The following is an 18,449-nucleotide window of genomic DNA, read 5'->3' as shown; positions in this document are numbered from 1 at the left end:
ATACTCAGCCTAGCTGAAACAATAATTTTCACCATGTGTCATCAGAGTTCAGTGGCTGAGCAGCTCTTGGGAAGGAGAAGGTCATAAGACTCACTATTCCCTTATAAAAGCCCAGAAATGTGACACATCACATCTGTCACAAACGCCATTATTTAAAAGCTAAAAACTAACCAAATATTAAAATGCCACATATTAGCTGGAGTAATTTCTTAATTTGAGTAGACCTGTTGATGTACAAAACCAGAGCCACCAAAATGATGACTAGACCTAGGACTTATTTTCATCTACAGTTTTCAGGCCATTAAACAAATACCATTTTGCCTTTTAAAGACAGGCAATCCCCATATCCTAAATCTCAAAACAACAGGGGATCCAAAGTTTGGGAATGGTATTTGGTATTTGCTGAGAAACTCTGTCCCTCTTCCATTAATATGAGGTTTAAGAAGGTTCAGTCACTATTGTTACTTCAAGGGAACAACATAACTGTTCTTATCTCACCTTAAAATTCTTATGTTCTTAAGTGGCAGCATATGCATGTCTGTGCTGTTCACAGAAACCTGGCTGAGCCATTGTTTTGGTAGAAGTCATGAGGGTTTTCAGAGCATCTTTGCTGTGTAAGGATTCAGGATCAGTAGCACCTGTGAGCACAGTCCTGCAGTTACTGTCTGGGAGAGACTGGATTGGCTCCCACGCACAGCAATGTCTGGCAGGGTCCCATGGCAAGGAGGAAAAGTCCTGTCCACGAACAGAGTTCAGCCCATCTGTTCAGCTCCAGCCAGTGGATCTGCAGCAGATGCCACGCTCCAGGACACACACTGCTGTGTGTGACAGGGAACCCCCAAGGTCTGACAGGGAGCTCAGTAACAGGAGTTACTGTGGCTGCTCAGGCAAAGCCTAATTCATTTGCCTCTGCCTCCTCATGGTGAAAGTGTGGGATATGAATGCAGAGGTGACAGACACTGGCCTTGCAAGCCAAACCCTGGAGTAGGATGGCAGTCAGCAGTGGGAAGACGTGGGGGACGGGTATGAGCACAGACACCATCCAGAGAGGTTTGTGATACATGGGAAGAACTCTGTCTTCTGGAGGTGACTTGGAGATGGTCAGTTTTCAAAAACGCAGAGCTGTGGGCAAACTAAAGTGTGAATCCAACCCCCAGAAGCTGAGGGGCTCAGACTGAAATGTCAGAACTGGGAGTGATGAGCTCCAGTGAGCTCATTAGACACCATGTGTTGTCCCAGGACTGTCAGTCATTCTTTTCACATCTGATACATGGTCTGAACATCAAAGAGCCAGTCCAGGGAGCATGAGCTGGGCATTATCACCAGACTACTTTATATGAAAGATCATATGTGCATCCCTTTTCCACTCTCTTTCAACCTCTATCATCTAAAGATCTCATTATCCAAAAAAGCACCACCCCCTACTGTTAATTATATATAGCAAATTCCAGTCCTTATTCAAAACGTCAGCAATACCTTTGATAGCCAAATAACTACACTGCAAAATATGCACGACCTCGAAGCGTGGGTACAGACACTGCTGCACATCAGCAGTACTATGCAGCTATCTAAGGAATGGGAATGTTTGAGGGATAATTGCTATATCCAGCATCACCTCCCCCCGACCGTGCTGCCACTGGTCTCCTTTGCCAGCGAAAAAATGTGGGGGCTGTGACACAAAATCTGAGTGCTGCAAGTGGCTAAAAGGGTTGGATGGGACCTGGCAGAACAGCATGGTGGTCCTTGGGTAAGAAGAGACAGTGGGGGTCAGCAGAGACCTGAACCAATTTAGCAAAAAAGAGAATATCTGTAGTGCCAGGAGAGCTTGGCTGGTATTTATACCCACGCTCCTCCTCACTAACACAGACCCAGAACTGTAACTGCTCAAATCAGCCTCACAAAAGAAATTTGTGTTTCAACAAAAGCTTTTTTCCGCCTCTGCCCCCCTGCCCCATTCCTTCCACTTTTCCTCGGATCCACTGATGAAATCATCACCTTGTGACCTTAAAGGTTGTTGCCAGGCATAAATGTTGAGTTGAATTCAACATTACTTAATTGAACTGTTGAGTCAAATAAATGCATGGAAAGAGTATAACTGAAATTATAAATAGGAAAACAAAACCATTGCAAATATCTACAGCTTGATATTAAACAATGAATCTAACTTCCAAATTCTTTTTGGCTTTGTCAGATAATTTTCATACTAACATTTAAGAGAAGGAGAAGCTATTCTCCATAACTGAGTTTCCCAAAGTCAGTTATAAATCCCTATTTCAATACTTTTTGGTCAGTATTTTAGGAAACTCCTTTCTGAATGAAGCACACAAGTGCTACCGATATTAAGTTCAGATGGTGTATTGAAGCATACAACAATGAGGCTTCAGGTAAAAATGACAGCATCTATTTTCATGGTGAGAAAGAATCTAAATGGTGCTTGGAGATATCTGTCTTCCAGATTTCTTAGTCACACACCACTCTGGAAACTAAAGTTCTGTTTTTCAAGTTAGACTACTGTGTGCGTCTTAAATTGAACAACAGGGAGGACAATGTCCATCTTTTCAGATAATTTGGGGCTTGTTCTTTGCTAAATAATCCTCTTAATGGGATTTGAATGAGGAGGCTTTGTCCCTTTTTCCTCCCACTGTACCTCACCCTTCAGGCACCGTCTTCCCCCACAGAAAGGTGGCTTGAGCTGTGATCACCCTGTGGTTTGCTCAGGATGAGGTGATGCAGATTTCCACTGTCACCTCCCTATTCCCTCCTCTCTTTTGATTAAGTTTCTGAAATTAGCTTGGCTTATTTGTGAAAGTCACCTGTCCTAGCAGTGTTTGGGTTATGCTTCAGCTGGATTGACTGTAGTCATGGTGTCTGTGAAAAGGGGAGATTTCCTCAAACTCTTAGTGTTTGATTAATCTTTCAATGCCCCAGGAAAGCCAAGACCCTTGGGCTCAACCAGTCTGTTAGTGCCCTGTGATGGAGACTCTTCTCAAAACAGTCCTGCTGTGTCAGAGGATGCTTTGGCTGACTTGTTGAAGGTCACACACCAAACATTAAAAAAACGCCTTCTGGGTCTCCACACATTCACCTACTATCAGGGACTGCCAGCACCCTTGAAGGACTCACATTAACAGTTTACAGAAAAATATTCTATTAATAAAACAGTGGCAGGTTAAGGTTCAAGGATTGCAGGTGATCATATCTGACTGCAAAGATTATTCAAACAATATATTACAACAGAACTTTGGTAGTGTCCTTCGCTTGTAAGAAAAGCCTTACCACAGTTGGTACCTATCAGAAATAATCTGTGATTTGCCAGAATGAAAGAGCCCAAGACAGCAAATTTTAATTATTTTGCTCCTAATTTCAAAGCCACTATAATGGTTCAACCTTTATAAGAACAATTAAATGGAATAACTCACTCCTTTATTGGAGATATCTCCCCTGACAGCACCTCACCTTGCCTGCTGACCTTGAAGAACTTTTGCCAAGAGTTCCTGAGCCTGGCTGTCTCCCAGTAGCCTTTATCAGAGCCTTTGTAAGCTACTGTCACAGGGCTCATGGAGTAAAGGAGAGGTAAAACTCACTGGCATCCGTGGTACACCACAGCCTGCGGTGGGCTTTCATGTGAGCCTTATTCTAAACCTGTTCACAAAATCCTTCCAGACCTACCACAAAGCCCTGAAGCTCAGGCAGGACTGTGTGACTTGCAGGCAGAATGTTTTTGTGAAAGAGAAGGGAAATGAAGGAGGAGAGGTTACTCTCCCATAGGAACAGTCTGCTGCTCTGCTGCTCCGTGTGTCTAAACTCAGTTCTTAGCCCCTGATGTGAGATGAAGAGAAGCCTCTGAGCTCCCTCCTGTGGGCAAGTGCTTTTTCAGTGTCTGGTTCTACTTGTTTAGAGATGGTAGCTTTGTACAGAAATTGCCTGAAGCAGGATTAAACCCTCTACAAAATACAGTTCTGCTTAGCAGAGCATTTTTATTCTGACTTGGGCCGTAAATATTTTTTGAAAAATCTTAATGCCATTTAAAAAAACTGGGGTAAGGAGGGGGAGGGAGTGCATGTCTTGCTTTCTTTGGCTGTAATTATTTGAAAGACAAGGAGCTGACAGCCTTCTAAGATAGATTACAGTATGGGTAACAGGTAGTGAGACTGGTATTATTGCAAAATGCAGCAGACTGATGGAAATGAGCAGTTAAGTTTGCTGTGTTGCAAACTTGTGTACAAATAAGCTGATTGGAAATCCAAACTGTGAGTCTATTAATTTTTTTTTTTGCAAGGAAAGGGTCACAATTTCTATTTATTGTTCAAAAGAGAGAGGGCAATCACCATTAGACTACAAACTATGTTAGTAAGCAGTTTAATGCACTGAAAATGGTTCCTGATGTTGGTTCTATTAAAAAAAAAAGATGTTTTGTGTATCAAGATAAGAAAATTCAGAGTTCATTAAGGAATTAAGGAGAATAAGTAATCTTGTTTGGCTTGGACCAAGAATGATATATTGAAGCGTTTTGTTCTGCCTTTTTTTTTTTTTTCCTAATAGACCATTCAGACAAGGTCAAGGAATCAAAAGCATGTATGAAAATACAAAAGGACATCTACCATTTGTTTGAGCTAAAATTAATACTTCCTTTAGATGTTAGCCAGCAGCACATCCCATGAAATATTAAAAGAAGTTAATCATATTCCCAGCTAATCCACATATATTAACATGATCTGTTATTCTTGAAAGAATTAAAGAGCAGATCCCGAGTTACAGCTTTTTTCATTCAGATGCACAACTGGTATTCCAGGCTCTACATGGATCTCAAGACTTAATTTTCCACTGTTTTGAGACTTTTCAGACATAAAAAAATAATTGAATGTTTTACGGAATGGCTGTAGTCAATCACTGTATAAAAAAAGATTAATCTGGGGAGCTGCAGAAAATTGTGTGCCAGGATTAATTACCCCAGCTCCCTACCCTAACCTCTAGAGCCTCTGACTTGTTGGATCTAGTTCTGCCTCCAAGATAATTTTTGGAGATGAATCCTCTACCCTGAAATCTTCAGTCACCAACTCTGTAACAGGTGGGGATCAAAAGCCCTCATTTGAGTGGATGAGAGTCTGTGATGAGTCTCCACTGTCTTGGGTGATCATGTTTTCCCACAGAAGTTGTGCATAACTGAGGAGGCAAAATCACCAGAGCAGTTGTCAGTAAATGCAGAGCAGTCTAAGTGAGCTAAGCAGGCTCTCAGCATTGGCAGAAATATTAAGCTCTTCTTTGCACTTAAGTTTGCTGAGTTTTCTGCAGATGTACGTTCACAGGTAGTCCCTGTAGGAAACACAGAGACAACCTCTGCTGATCAGAGAGACTTTTATCTTAAACTATGAGGCTGGAAATGTCCCAGATAGGTGTGTGAGTGAATTAGAAATTAGATTTGAATAACTTACACTAGTAGAATTGAAGTGTTGAATTTACATGCTATCTGCTTTGTTCTTTGAAAATGATGTAAAAATGCTTTTGCAGAACTCAAACACTCACAAGGGCAGTCAGCCCCACAGCTTTACCAAGATGAACTTTGGTACTATTAGAAGCAGAGACTCTTGGTCTTTGTGCCGTATTCCTGTGTATATGTATATGTACATATATGCACCAAACAAGGCTGTGTTTCACAGACATCTCTCTTCAGCCTCACAGCCCTCTACCATTTCTGAAAGCCTGGAGAAGAGCAAAGACCTCTGCTAGAGCCTCTCCACTGCTCTTAGAAAGCAGTTATGCTTCACCATTATTTGCAAGATGGACAATCTTTAGCAAGCAGATGGCCTGAATCACTCATCATTCTCCTGAAGCAAAACATTACTTGGTGCTCAAATCCTCCCGAGTCCCCCAGCTGGCTGCTCAAACACAGCTCTCTGTGGCCACCTCAGGGATGACATGTTGGAGCCAAATAAATGTTCCAGACAAAGTTTTTTAGAAAAGGGATCAGGGTGATCCCATGAGAAACTGCAAGTCTGTGTTTACTCTTTCAGTCTGTGCTTTTTATGGGTTTATTTTTTTTTTAATGCAGATTTTCCCAAATCTTGTTTTGTTCTCCTTTAGAGCAATGACAAAGAGATTATTGGAGTTTCAACAAAATTGGTTTTGTTTTAGAAATTGTGCCATTTCTCAAATCTGGAAGAATATTTTAAAAGGTAGTTCTCCACAGACTGTAACTGTGGGGGAAAATACATCAGAAGATGAAACACAGCAGAGGACACTTGGGGAAACTAAGACACCATATTGTAGACTTTGCTGAAAAGACAGTAAAGGATTTCCTTTAGCCAAAGAGCTCCCACCATTAATACTCAATTGAATAAACCCTAAATGAATTCTGAGTGGGATTTTTCAAGGGTGCTCAATATTGACTTAACTCTGCTTTCATTCACACAGAAGAAGAGCGATCAGCAGCTTCAGTGAGAGCAAAGCCTGCTCAGCAAAGCCTGCCAGCTGAGGCTGGTGGGGGAGCTTCCTGCATTCCTGCAAGGAACCTGCTCGGGATATTGGCAGTCCTCAGCCTCAGATATTCATGTCAGCTGCTCATAACCGAGGAAAACACAGTTGTATCCATTTTCTTCATCTATCTTGCCTACTTTGCTGCTACTTTCCTACCCTGCACCTCTTAACGTGTAAAAAGTCACCCTGCTGATGTCAGACACATCTCCACGCTATCCAAACTTTCCCAATAACTGGAAGTGTGACCTTCTGCAGCAAGACTGTGAAAACTATAAAGCAATTCTAATATTCTATGAGCTACATATGTTCAAATATTACCACCCCAGGGACTAGAGTTGTTACTGCCTCACATATTTCATTCCCTCTGATGCACAAGAGAGTCCCTACAATGGGAGAACTCATTCCCATGCTCCCTGATTTCTCCCATGCTGTTTCTTTGTTTATACTTGATTTCTCCTTTAAGGAAGGTCTTGAACAATGAGGAGCAGGTAGTCCAACACTCTTCATCTGTATTCTCCAGCTTGGAAACAGCCTCAAGGGGAAAATATATGTATTAATTTTGGCTTTTCATCTGCAGGCACCATGACCTTCAAAACACAACGTTGTGATATTTTCCCCTTAAACTGTAATGATAGATGCAGGAATATGATGTGTATGTGCACACACACATGTAGGGGAGATGAGATGGTTCTGGGGTGCAAAAAAGAAGTAGTTTCTAGCCTTGACTTGGATAATCACAGCTTTTTTGGAAATTTTAATGAGTTTTAATGAGTTTTTTAATTTTAATGAGTATTTTAATGAGTTTTAAACAGAAACATACAGAGAGACGCACAACCCTATTTTTACATATTCATGAATATATTTTTATGCAGTCAATCTTCAACCGTGCCATGGCTGTCAGACAAAATAACTGCATGAATGACCTTGAAAACAATAAAATAAAAGGTGAAAAATACAAAATGAGGCTAGGTCAGCAGCACACTGGCATGCAATGGAGGTAAAAGGCATTATTAATTGTTCCTAGATTTTGCTGAGTAACCCACACTTTCCCCTGGAGGTGGAGCACAGCGTGAGGCTGAGGCATGATGAGATCTCTGTGCATCCCTCCTTCCTTTCTGGCAGAGAGCTGAGGATAAGCCTTTAGGTGGAGCTCACTTACCGCTGCTTTTCCTGCTGGACACAGCTGGCCTGGGCCAGCCCTGCAGGGAGAGAAAGCAGAAATAATCTCACAGCTCGGGCTAATAGCCAGGCTCTTCACAAACTAAAAAATGAGGTTGGAGATGTGTGCATGGGAGCACAGGACAGCAGATGCACCCAGCACATTCCTATGGGTGGCTGGAGAGAGCTGCACTGGGCTGTGGGACAGGGAGGGCAGACTGTGTGATTGGGACAGGAGGGCAGTATTTGTGCTCAGCATAGGGAATCAGCTGCAAAGTGTGTGGTTCGTAATTCCTCCATCCTTCCTGTGAGATCTGGCATGCTGGAAAGTAGTAGCAGGAATAAGTAGAAGAAAGCTCCATGCTAGCAGCAAACCCCAAATCAGCTGGGGACTTCAATTAGTCACATTTTATCTAACTAAGCCCCTTATGTAAAGGCTCATTTGATTCACACTGTAAAAGTGCTACCAGGCATCACAGGCAGGACCTGAGTCAGCTTAGGAGCTACCTTTGGTAGCATCAGAGGAGAGCTCTAGACTGCAGTAAGGGACAGGAATGGTCCTTAAACCTGCAAAACATGAAAAAGTCAAATCATTGCATTCCACTTTTCTTACACATGAAGCTGCCAGCAACATCACAGAAGATCATTACATGACCTCAAATTTTACCTACTATGTTTTTACTCAAGGGTTTCCTGGGTAAACAGATGTTTGGGACAGCAAACCTTCACAGAAGCAACTTTACACTGAGGGCATACTGCTGTCCAGGGATAGCGAGGGTCTTGCATGGATATCAAAGAGTGATGATGAGATGTTACTTTTCTTTCTTGCTTTTTAGTGCCTGCTTGTTTCAGTTGGATTCTCAAAAGTTTCTCATATTTTCCTCTACTCGTGCAAGAAATGCCCCCCCCCCCCCCCCCCAACAACCTAGTGGCTGTGAAGATCTGTGAAGAAGCAAATTGTTTAATGATGTTTCCCAGAAAAAAACTTCATCAGCTGAAACTACATCTGTGCCAAAAGTTCTTCACTATTTTGTGATCTCTCACAACCAGTATCCTGATCTCCTTCTCACATATATGAGATGTTTTCAAATGAAATCCAGTTACAAGGAAAACAAATTGTAACAGTGTTGTCTCTCATTCTTTTTCTACTTTACTTTCTTCCCCAGCCCCTCATTTTTTTTAACAGGATAATGCCTAATTACTATACCTGCAAGGAACATTAGTAATTTAAGATGATATCATAGGTCAGTTAGGAAGATTCACTACCCCTTTCATGTTACAGGTCACTACCTACCATGTGTAAGCAGCTATTGAGATCAGCAATAACAAATTCCAGTGGTGCAGCATTACTCCAACTTGCACTGTAAATATTATCCTTTCTCTGGTTTTCTTCTACACTGTAAAAATGTTCAGCAAACCTTGACTGGAACATTCTGAAGACAGTGTATTACCCTGTGTGTTGCACAGAATTTAGCAGGTAGGATTTGACTCTTGAATTTAGGGGCCCAAATTCAGGCATGTTTGACTTCCTACTGCAAGTGGAGAAGACCTAGGTGAGACAACTGAGCCTAAAGTCAACTCACCTGAGAAGATATTCAGTGTATGTCTCTGGGTGAGCTGAGTAGCCTTCTAGACTGATTGTCCTGTCTAGATGCTTGTGGTCTGTAACAGGAAATTCGACACTTATTGCCGAGGTAAACATATCCTCTCCAGTTTTAATACTCAAGTTGAATCAACCTATTTCTTTCTTTAAAAAGAAGATAAATAAAAAGGAATAATTCCATCACTCTGATTTATTATTTTACTATCATTCTTATAGCAGAAAGTCACAGATGCAGATCAATATACAGTACAAAAAAAAAAAAAAAAGAATTTTAACTCAAAGAACCCAGATCCATGCATGTACAGCCATACAGCAGATGTGGAGATAAATAAGAATCACAGAGATACTGTCTATCTGTTGATATTCTCACAAATAAGATGAGGAAACATTGTCTAGATGTATTTTCTGAGAGGTGAGTAACACCTAGAGCAGCTACCAAGAGCAGCTACTAACCAACACTGTCCAAGTGTGAGATTGCATCAGTTCAGACCTTCACATTTTCACTGATGACTGAGATGATGGAATAGAGAGCATGCCTATTGTATTTGAAGGTGGCATTAAGCAGGAGGGGCTGCAAATAAAATTATTATTCAAAGCAATCCTGACAAAGGGAATGCACTCCCTAAAGCAAACAGAAGGGAGACCTGAAACACGCAGCGAGAGAGGAAAGAGCAATTAGCTGTACAAATACAAACCTTCTCCAGGAGTAGATATGGGGATTATGGTGGGTCACAGCAGAGCATAAGTAAACATTATGTTGTTATGAGAAAGCTAAAAGCAATACTAGGCAGCATCGTGAGGTACCTGAAGCAACCCTTCTATTTTATTCAGAGCTAATGCTGCTTCAGACAGAATAGTGGGGTCACTTTGGAGCTCAAGAAAGACATTCACTCACTGGGAAAAGTAAAGAGGAGAGAAATCCAAATAATCAGAGGGGACGATAACATTGCCTGTGGGAAAAAATTGAAGGAATTGGGCTGTACAGTATAAAGAAGAGAAGGATAAGGGAAAAAAATCTGTTGAAAATATTAACGTAAGTGGCTGCAGGGACTAAACTCACAGTATCCATAATGAAAGAAACATTCTTACACAGAAAACATGGAAACACAGTAGGTGGCTGTTAAGACGCATCCTTAGACACTTTTAAGAAGTTCAGATAAATGTTTAGGTGTGGCCAATCCTGCCTCCAAATGGTGCAGTTAATTGAATGACCTCCTGAGGTTTCTTTCCATGCTCGGGTGTGTAACAGTGCATCCGGACCATTTTGTCACAATATCTTTCTCTTGGGTAAGCTCGTGATGCATGACCTCCAAGGAGAGGGTTAAAACAATTGTGCCACTAAACTAAGCAGAGGAGGTCAAGGCTTTTGTCCTTGGTGGAGGGGCTGCTCAGAAAAATTACAGCAGAAGGATTCTGATTGGGAAGCAGAAAAGGAGAATCACTTGCCAGCTGCCACCAAAACTGAGCTTAAAAAACAGCAGAGCTATAATATTTATAAGAAGTAAGTATACTGTGAATTTGTTTCACACAGCAGGGCAGCCTGCAGAGGCCTGGCAGCCTTTGGCAGGTTAAAGTGTAGACTCAGGTACCCTATTCTTTCTGACTGTTCTTTGGCCAGAGAAAATCTAGCTTTAGCTTGCAGCTGTGAGCATGAGTGCTCAGTGCCTGCTGCAAGCGGCTGTAGATCTGAGATAGATTGAATCCACAGTGTTGAAGATGCCTCTCTACTTGTGCTTTTACTCTTTATTTCCCAATTTTTCTTTCCATGAGTGATGATTCTAAACAGCTGTGACACTGGTTTGAAGCACTGTCCAGACCTTAAGAAGCATAGGCTTTATAGCTGTGAAGCTATATAGGTAAGGGGATGGTCAAAAAGCAGGGGAAAAGGTGTTTTGAAACCTCACAAAACAGTCCAAGAGAAAATATTTTGATGGGAGAAAGTAGTGGTGAGCACAGGGAATTACAAAGCAAAGCAAAGCAAAGCAAAGCAAAGCAAAGCAAAGCAAAGCAAAGCAAATTAAAAAAAAATGCAAATGTTGCTTCCATAGAGAACAGACACATGGAGCTACATTCCCAGGGCAGCCCTGTGGAGACGACTGGATGCTAAAAGCAAAGAATCAGGGTTAAGTGAAGATGTTGGGTGAATCCCAGTCTTCCTCTGGGCGAACCTTGCTGTGTGTATGCCCCTGCTAAAGCCCTACAGCTCTGAGATCACAATTCAGGAGGATTCTGGGCAGCTTCACTGACTTCTGGTATTGCATGATCACCTTTGACTGATCTGTGATGATTCCTCAGGCTTAGAGATGACATCCAGGATGAGTTGTTCTACCACTTTCCTGATGATGAAAGTGAAGCTGATGGGCTTGTGGTTTCCTGGGTCCTCCTTGCTGCCCTTTTGGAAGACAGACAGGAGTGATGGTGACTCTCCTCCAGAGTACAGGCACCTCCCCTGACTCATGGGCAGTTCCCTCTGCCAAAGGCAGGTGTGGAGATTTCCCCAGGGCTGGAGCCTTCAGAATTCAGAATGGGATTATTTGGTGGCCAATAAGCAACACCATTATCAGGTTCTTGTTCAGGATGCACTTTACAGTTGGTGGAATGATGAAAGCAGGCTATGAATGCTATAAAATGTTTTTTTAGAAATTATACAGTTCCCATCCATTGCAGCATATAAACAGTTGGACTTGATGATCATAAGAGGTCTTTTTAATCCTAAATGATTCTATGATTATCTAGCTTTGGTCACTTGGGGAAGAGTTATCACGAATGCATAACACCATCTAAAATACAAACCTCAGAAACAGGTTCCAATGTCTCCAAGTTTAAGAAGGTCCTCAAATCCAAAAGTGAGTGCCCTGACCATATAAGATTCACCACTTGCCTGCAAGATTATCCACAGAGGAACAGTGCCCTGGGTCTGTGGAATCATAGAATGGTTTGGGTTGGAAGGGACCTTAAATTTCAATCTCCCTGTGTCTGGCATTATTAGAGCATGTCCTATTCACAGGTGCCATGACTGTTTCTGCAGCTGTTGGTCAACTCTTGCCAGAGTTCCCCTGGTCTTTCTGACTTGCTTCGGCTAGTTCAGAGGTCAGAGAGATAGGGGATTTTTATCCGGCATGGACAAAGGCAAAAGTCTGGAAGAGGCTCTCCTTCCTGGGATGATCCAAGTTTGTTGTCCTGAAGAGTTCCAGGGGAAAAAAGAGAGAGAGCATGGCAAACGCGGGGTATTTTCAACCCCAACTCAGGAGCGGAGGAACCCCGGGTCACAGCCACTCAGGGCTGGCCAGGGGGAAAGGGAGGGGTTAAGGGAAGGGGAGAACCACTTTACAAACCGAGAGGGGAAACAGAAAAAAACATCCTCAGTGCAACACAAAACCATAAACGTGCATTACAACAAACGCTCATCTGGAACCCAGGACACCTTGCATAAGCTCTTTTCATCAATACTTGTCAGAGGGGAGGGAAGACAAATTACAGCTACTCCTAATGAAGAAATCAATCAACACTGAACAGCTGTTATGGCAATATTCCACATCTGGATCAATTAAATGTCACAACCTGTACTGCTCTACAGTACCTGTAGAAGTGCCAGAATTTCTGTTCCTGCCACCATAAAGTCTTTCATGTCAGCTTTACCTACATCACCCTGTGTGCTGTTCACTGCCAAAGTCTTGTACATGTGCCACCTCTTCCCCAGGAACAGCAAACCACTGTGGATGTATGCTGTAGCCTGGATAGCTGGTGGGATGGTTGCAGGTAAAGAAGCAGGAAGGGCTTTTGTAAGGGTCCCACAGAGATGTTTATTTCAGCCATGTGCACGGATAGTCCAGGGTCAGAGGGAAAGACAAAAGCCAACTCCTGTGAGGGCCTACATTCAAGTACCTCGGGTTTGGGGCAGGGAGAGCATCAGAGACCAATTACCAGGGGACACAGGGGTGACACAAGCGTGGGTTTAGGGCATGGGAACCAGTGGGGAAACAGTGTGGGAGTGACTGAAAGGCTGAGGGACAGGGAAGGGGGCACAGGGCTGACCCAGGGAACAGAACGGGGGTACACTGACATGAGAGAAGCCTCTTGTGTTTCCCTAACTAGGGAATGCCTTTCAGGGTCTCCACAGATGCAGGCTCAGCAGCACTGCCATATCACCACTAGACGACAACTAGACAACAAAATTTCACAATCCCGTTTAGAAGGCGTGGCACACTTTACAAAGAATTGCACAAAGGGAAAGCAGCTATGGAAAATTCCAGGCAATAACTTGGGAGAGAAAAGTCAAACTTTTAGGCAGAGTGGAGTCCCCTGGCAGGAGTCTGCTGTGGTTTAAGGCATGGCCCTCCACCAACACAGAGCTCATATGGAGCCTGCATGGGTTTAAAGGTCAATTTATCTCTGACCTTTTGATCAGCCTGAGTAAATACTGGCCCTCGTAGCTCTGCAACACAGTTTGCAGTGGTGCTGAACCTAGAAGAGGGTTTTAGCATAGTGATCTCCAGGAGCTGTGCTATTCCATGCTGTGCAACACCTGGTTTAGGGGGAAAGCTATCCCTGCTTCTCAAGGGAATGATATTTTATAATGTAGCAAAAGCCAGTGTTCATGTGGATGTGGCTATTTAGTTTAATAAATACAGGCACATCAAAGTATCTCAGAACACCTTCCTTCACTGAGCAAGCCCCATGGTTGTACAATGTACAATCCCAGAGCCTCGTATGAAAATGTCAGGATTTTTTTTCGGAAATACAAAATACCACATGTATTTGCTAATTAATCCTAGTGTGTTTACTTTGCTTATCTCTACTCTTTTCATTGGTCAGTAAATCCCAGGTGAAATGCTGACTTTTCTAATGAACTCAAGGTATTTGAAATCACCAACCAACATTCAAAAGGCCAGTTCTTTCCAGTGTTGTCTATACACATTCTTCAAGTATGAAAGTATGCAAATACACTTAGTTTATTAAAATCTTACCTCAGTGCTAAGGCATTTATGACTGTGAATTCAGAAGACTTGACTGACAGAACTGCTTTAATTGTTTCACTTGACTGACATAGATTAAAAGTCATATTTAATTGTCAAAATTATTACCAGATGAGATATTTCTTTTACCTTTGTCCAGGTATTTCTGAACAGGTACCAGTTCCAGAAAGCACTGTGATTTAGACAAATGTCTGTCTGCTTGGACACAATAAGGTTCTTTTCATTTAAAATCATACCTGAAAAGCAAAACAGGTTTTTTTCATACCCTATTGTGTTAAAATAGCAATAAAAACCATAACAGAGGCTTTCAGAAATCAGTCCCTGAAACCAGCAGGAATCGCTCCATTGACTCTTAACAGTCACCAGAGCAAGACTGCAAAACACATCAGTGATCAGCAAAATGTCAAGCAAAAATATGTGGCAGAAGCTGCGGACAAACCAGCACCTCCCACCACAGTCTGCAAGACTAAAAACATCCAAACAATGAAACTTATTTTGTGGCCTATTTCCAAAGTGGTGGAAACATGGTGGATGAATCACCCCTTGGATGAGCAAACCACAAGTACAAGAGCAGGAAGGAGGGTGACTGTTCTCAGAAATAAATGCCATAGCAGTTTTCCAACCACTGTGCTTATGCTGCAGATACATACAGGGAATGGGAGTAAAGACTGATGGAGTTCAGGCTCACACAACAAAAGGAGAATATGCCAGTAATGAGGAACCAGAAGTAAATAATGCAAACCAAGACAGACCAAAAGGATGTTAGGGAAGCAGGCAAGACTTCAGAAAGAGTTCAGACCAAAATCAGTGCATGGTCTGATCCCAGGGCATCATTTGGAGTTTTGATGGAACATTAGACAATGCTCTCAGTACATGGTGGGATTCTTGGGCTGTTTTTTGCAGGATCAGCAGTTGGACTTTGATGATCCTTGTGGGTCCCTTCCAACTCAGGATATTATACAAATTTAAGACTTGAAATAAAACACTGTCTGAACTAGGAAGGTGGATGGAAATAGCCCTGCAGAGCACCCTACTGCTGAGTGCCTGTATACGAAGATTGACAAATACCTGACACATCCCCATCAGGTATCAACCATTCCCTAGACAGGCATGAGGGAAAGCAATGGCCACTGCATGCAGAAAGGAGTCCATCAGGAAAATGCACACAGTGGCTCAGGACCAAGACTTTAATCCCAACAGAGGAAATGCAGCAGGCTCACTTTAATTTTTATTTTTTTTTTTTGCCATCTACCATGAAATGACAATTGCCAGAAGATGGAGGATCACTGCAAGCCTTCTCCCAAGCCTGCAGACAGTAGGGTCAGGTACTTGGACATGACAAGCTTTTGTTTTCACATTGCAACCTAGATGGTTGATATTCTGGATTCCACTTGATATTCTAGATTCTAGGTGATATTCTGGTTCAAGGAGCTGGTTCATGAAGACAGATCCAGGACCAGGTGAGGTCTTTAGGTAAAATAGACAAAGTTGCCTTTGGCCCTGGCAATTCCATTCAATGCAGTCACCAGCAACAAGAAACTATACATCCTTGAGCTGAGGAATAGGACAAAACAAGTGCAAAAACAAGTGGCCCTGATGCTGTCTGGCTGCTTGATCACATCTGTAAAGTAGCAGCACTTTAAAATACCCTGTTTGGTAGTGATCTCCACTAAAATCTGCTATTTGTAAAATACAAACCACAGTAACATTAACGACATGCTGGCTACCTCATGAAACCAAAATATTGATAATGAGAAATCTGAGAGAAGATTGAATAATATTTCAATTTGAAAACTATTATTCAGTGTCTGTATGGGACGGTAGTTAAAATTCTGATGTATCTAAACTCATTTTTATTTTATCGAAACTAGAAGATTGGCTTCAACAGGAGATGTGTAAGCATAAAATGAATACAGCAGCCTCATTTTGCAGACAACGAAGAGACTTATGTGTGATCCTAGCTGCTTAATACAGAAATGCTAATATAAACAAAGCACCTTTGCAAGTTGAGCTTATCAAAATAACCAAGCACTTCAAAAGGAGACACCTATAAAATGGAAGACAAGAAGCAAAAATAGCCCTAAATACTTTGACTAAAAATAGCATGAATATGAAAAACCCTGCTTATTGTCAGATCCAGATGCTATGAATTTTAAACTATTGTGCGTCTAGCAAGAGGATACATATGCAATTTTAAAATTGTTTAGAGGACATTTGTGTTTATGGAAATGAGTTAAAGGAAGAAGTACACAAGGAAAATTTGATGAGTAGCTGCACTTTGGAATTTATAGGGTAATTAAAGATTTTGGAGTAAGTTTAGGCCTGAAAAGAATGAAAACTTTATATAGAATAAAATAGAACCTGTGCATGGAAAATCTAAACCAAGCCTCAGAGAACGAGATCAAGCCCTGACCTCAGAATATTTAGCACAGAAAGATTTGGATTAAAATCAGCACTTGGCAATGCTGGGATTTTGAGTATTTAGAAAACACAGAGTGCAAAGGGCAACTCTAAGACAAAAACTTGATTCTGGTCCAGCACTAAGCTCATGTAACTTATTCCTGTGGGTGCATAAAATCTGTGCAATGACATTAAAAAGTCTTCCCATGCTAAAGGGTCCTTTGTGCCCACCCAGGAAGGTGTTTCAGCTTTGTCCCAGGGCACTGAGGGGCACTGAGGACGAGCAGGACAACACAGACCTTTGCAAGGTAGTCCCAACCTTCCTGGAGGAGCAAGGAGCCAGGTCATCTTGAACTCACAGCCTCCTGCTGCTTCCCAGGTGCAAAGATCCTGTGGTCTGTACAAAATAAACCCAGTGCTTAGTTTGCAGGGGAGCTCTGTGTTGATTTCTCCCGTTCTCCTGGGTTAGAAGGATTAGTTAGCACTTCTGTCACCTCCCCTGGTGAACTGTATGAGCAGTTCTTTGCTCCCCAAGCACATGTTTGGGGTGGGACTGAGTTCACTGGCTCTAATCATCGGAAAGTTTATTTGGCCTAAGTCAATTAAGTTTCCTTTGAGGAATCTCAGGAGGAAACTTGTCCTGCCTGTCTTGATTAACTACTCTAGTACAGCATAAATCAGTCTCTAGAACCACCTGTCCCTCCTATGGCCCAGAGAAGGGATCTTGAGAGCCAGTGCAGATGACCAGCATAAGATGGAAAGAGTCCCACCTGTGAAAATTATAACCTCTTAATCTTCTCCTCTTTAAATTTAGATTTTTCACTAGAAAGCATATTTCCCAATCTATTAATCATTTTCAGAGCTTTTCACTGAAGCCATTCCAATTTATACAGGGCCAACTTAGACTGTGGAAATGTGCAGGGAACAACATCCCCCATGAGTTACAGCAGCACTGCCATGTGCACACACTGCAACACCAAATACCTGGGCAATAACCTCCTTATCAACACATGATACCCTGTGTCCCGTTGTTCATTACTTTAATTCTTCCCCAAGTTTGCCCTGTAGGAGCTTCTGGAATGTCTTCCTCTATGTTTTTTTCCTTCAGGATAACATGAGGTTTGCTACTGATGATGGGCTATTTCACCACAGCTAAAAATTAGGGAGTGAGGCAGAAGAAACATGGGGGGGAAGATAAAAAGAATGAGAAATCAGAGGAATGCAAACCTAGGAGCTTCTTTTGACTCCCATGAAGGTGAAATAAATCAGCAATGAATTAATAAGAAAGGCTGGTAGTGGACAGACTGGAAGGAGGCTTTCAAGTGACAGATGGAAACAGACTTCCATAAATGCAAAGCAGCAGGACCATCGTGATCAAGAGAAAGTAAAATGTCACCAGCCATTATTCACAAGAAAACATTTGGCATGACTGAGAAGCATAACTTGTCTCTTCAGGAACTCTGCAGATTAGGTTATTGGTGAAGGACATGGTAGATTTTTTAGTTAAAGGGATGAAAGTGTTTCATTTCCTCATGTGTTCTGAGGTATGCTGGTGCATTTGCCCAGGACACTGTTTAGAGGTAGGAGATGGAATTCCACTGCTCTCATCTGCTTTGCATCCTTAGCTTTTGCTCATCTAGTTCAAGAGTAAAAGAACTAGGCTCAAATAGATTCTAAACAAGGGTCAGTAAGAAAATAGGCATTACATAGCAAAACCTGTTGGTTTTCAGTTCAGAACAAGTCTTCTGGTCGTTACTTTAAAAACACTGATTATTTCTGAGCAATAACCTTTGATTAAGTCTGTCCTTAAGTCTGTCTCTGTCTGAAGCAGCAACATG

Source organism: Cinclus cinclus, chromosome 2, assembly GCF_963662255.1.
Source record: "Cinclus cinclus chromosome 2, bCinCin1.1, whole genome shotgun sequence".
Taxonomy (NCBI): domain Eukaryota; kingdom Metazoa; phylum Chordata; class Aves; order Passeriformes; family Cinclidae; genus Cinclus; species Cinclus cinclus.
This window is presented reverse-complemented; position numbering follows the sequence as displayed.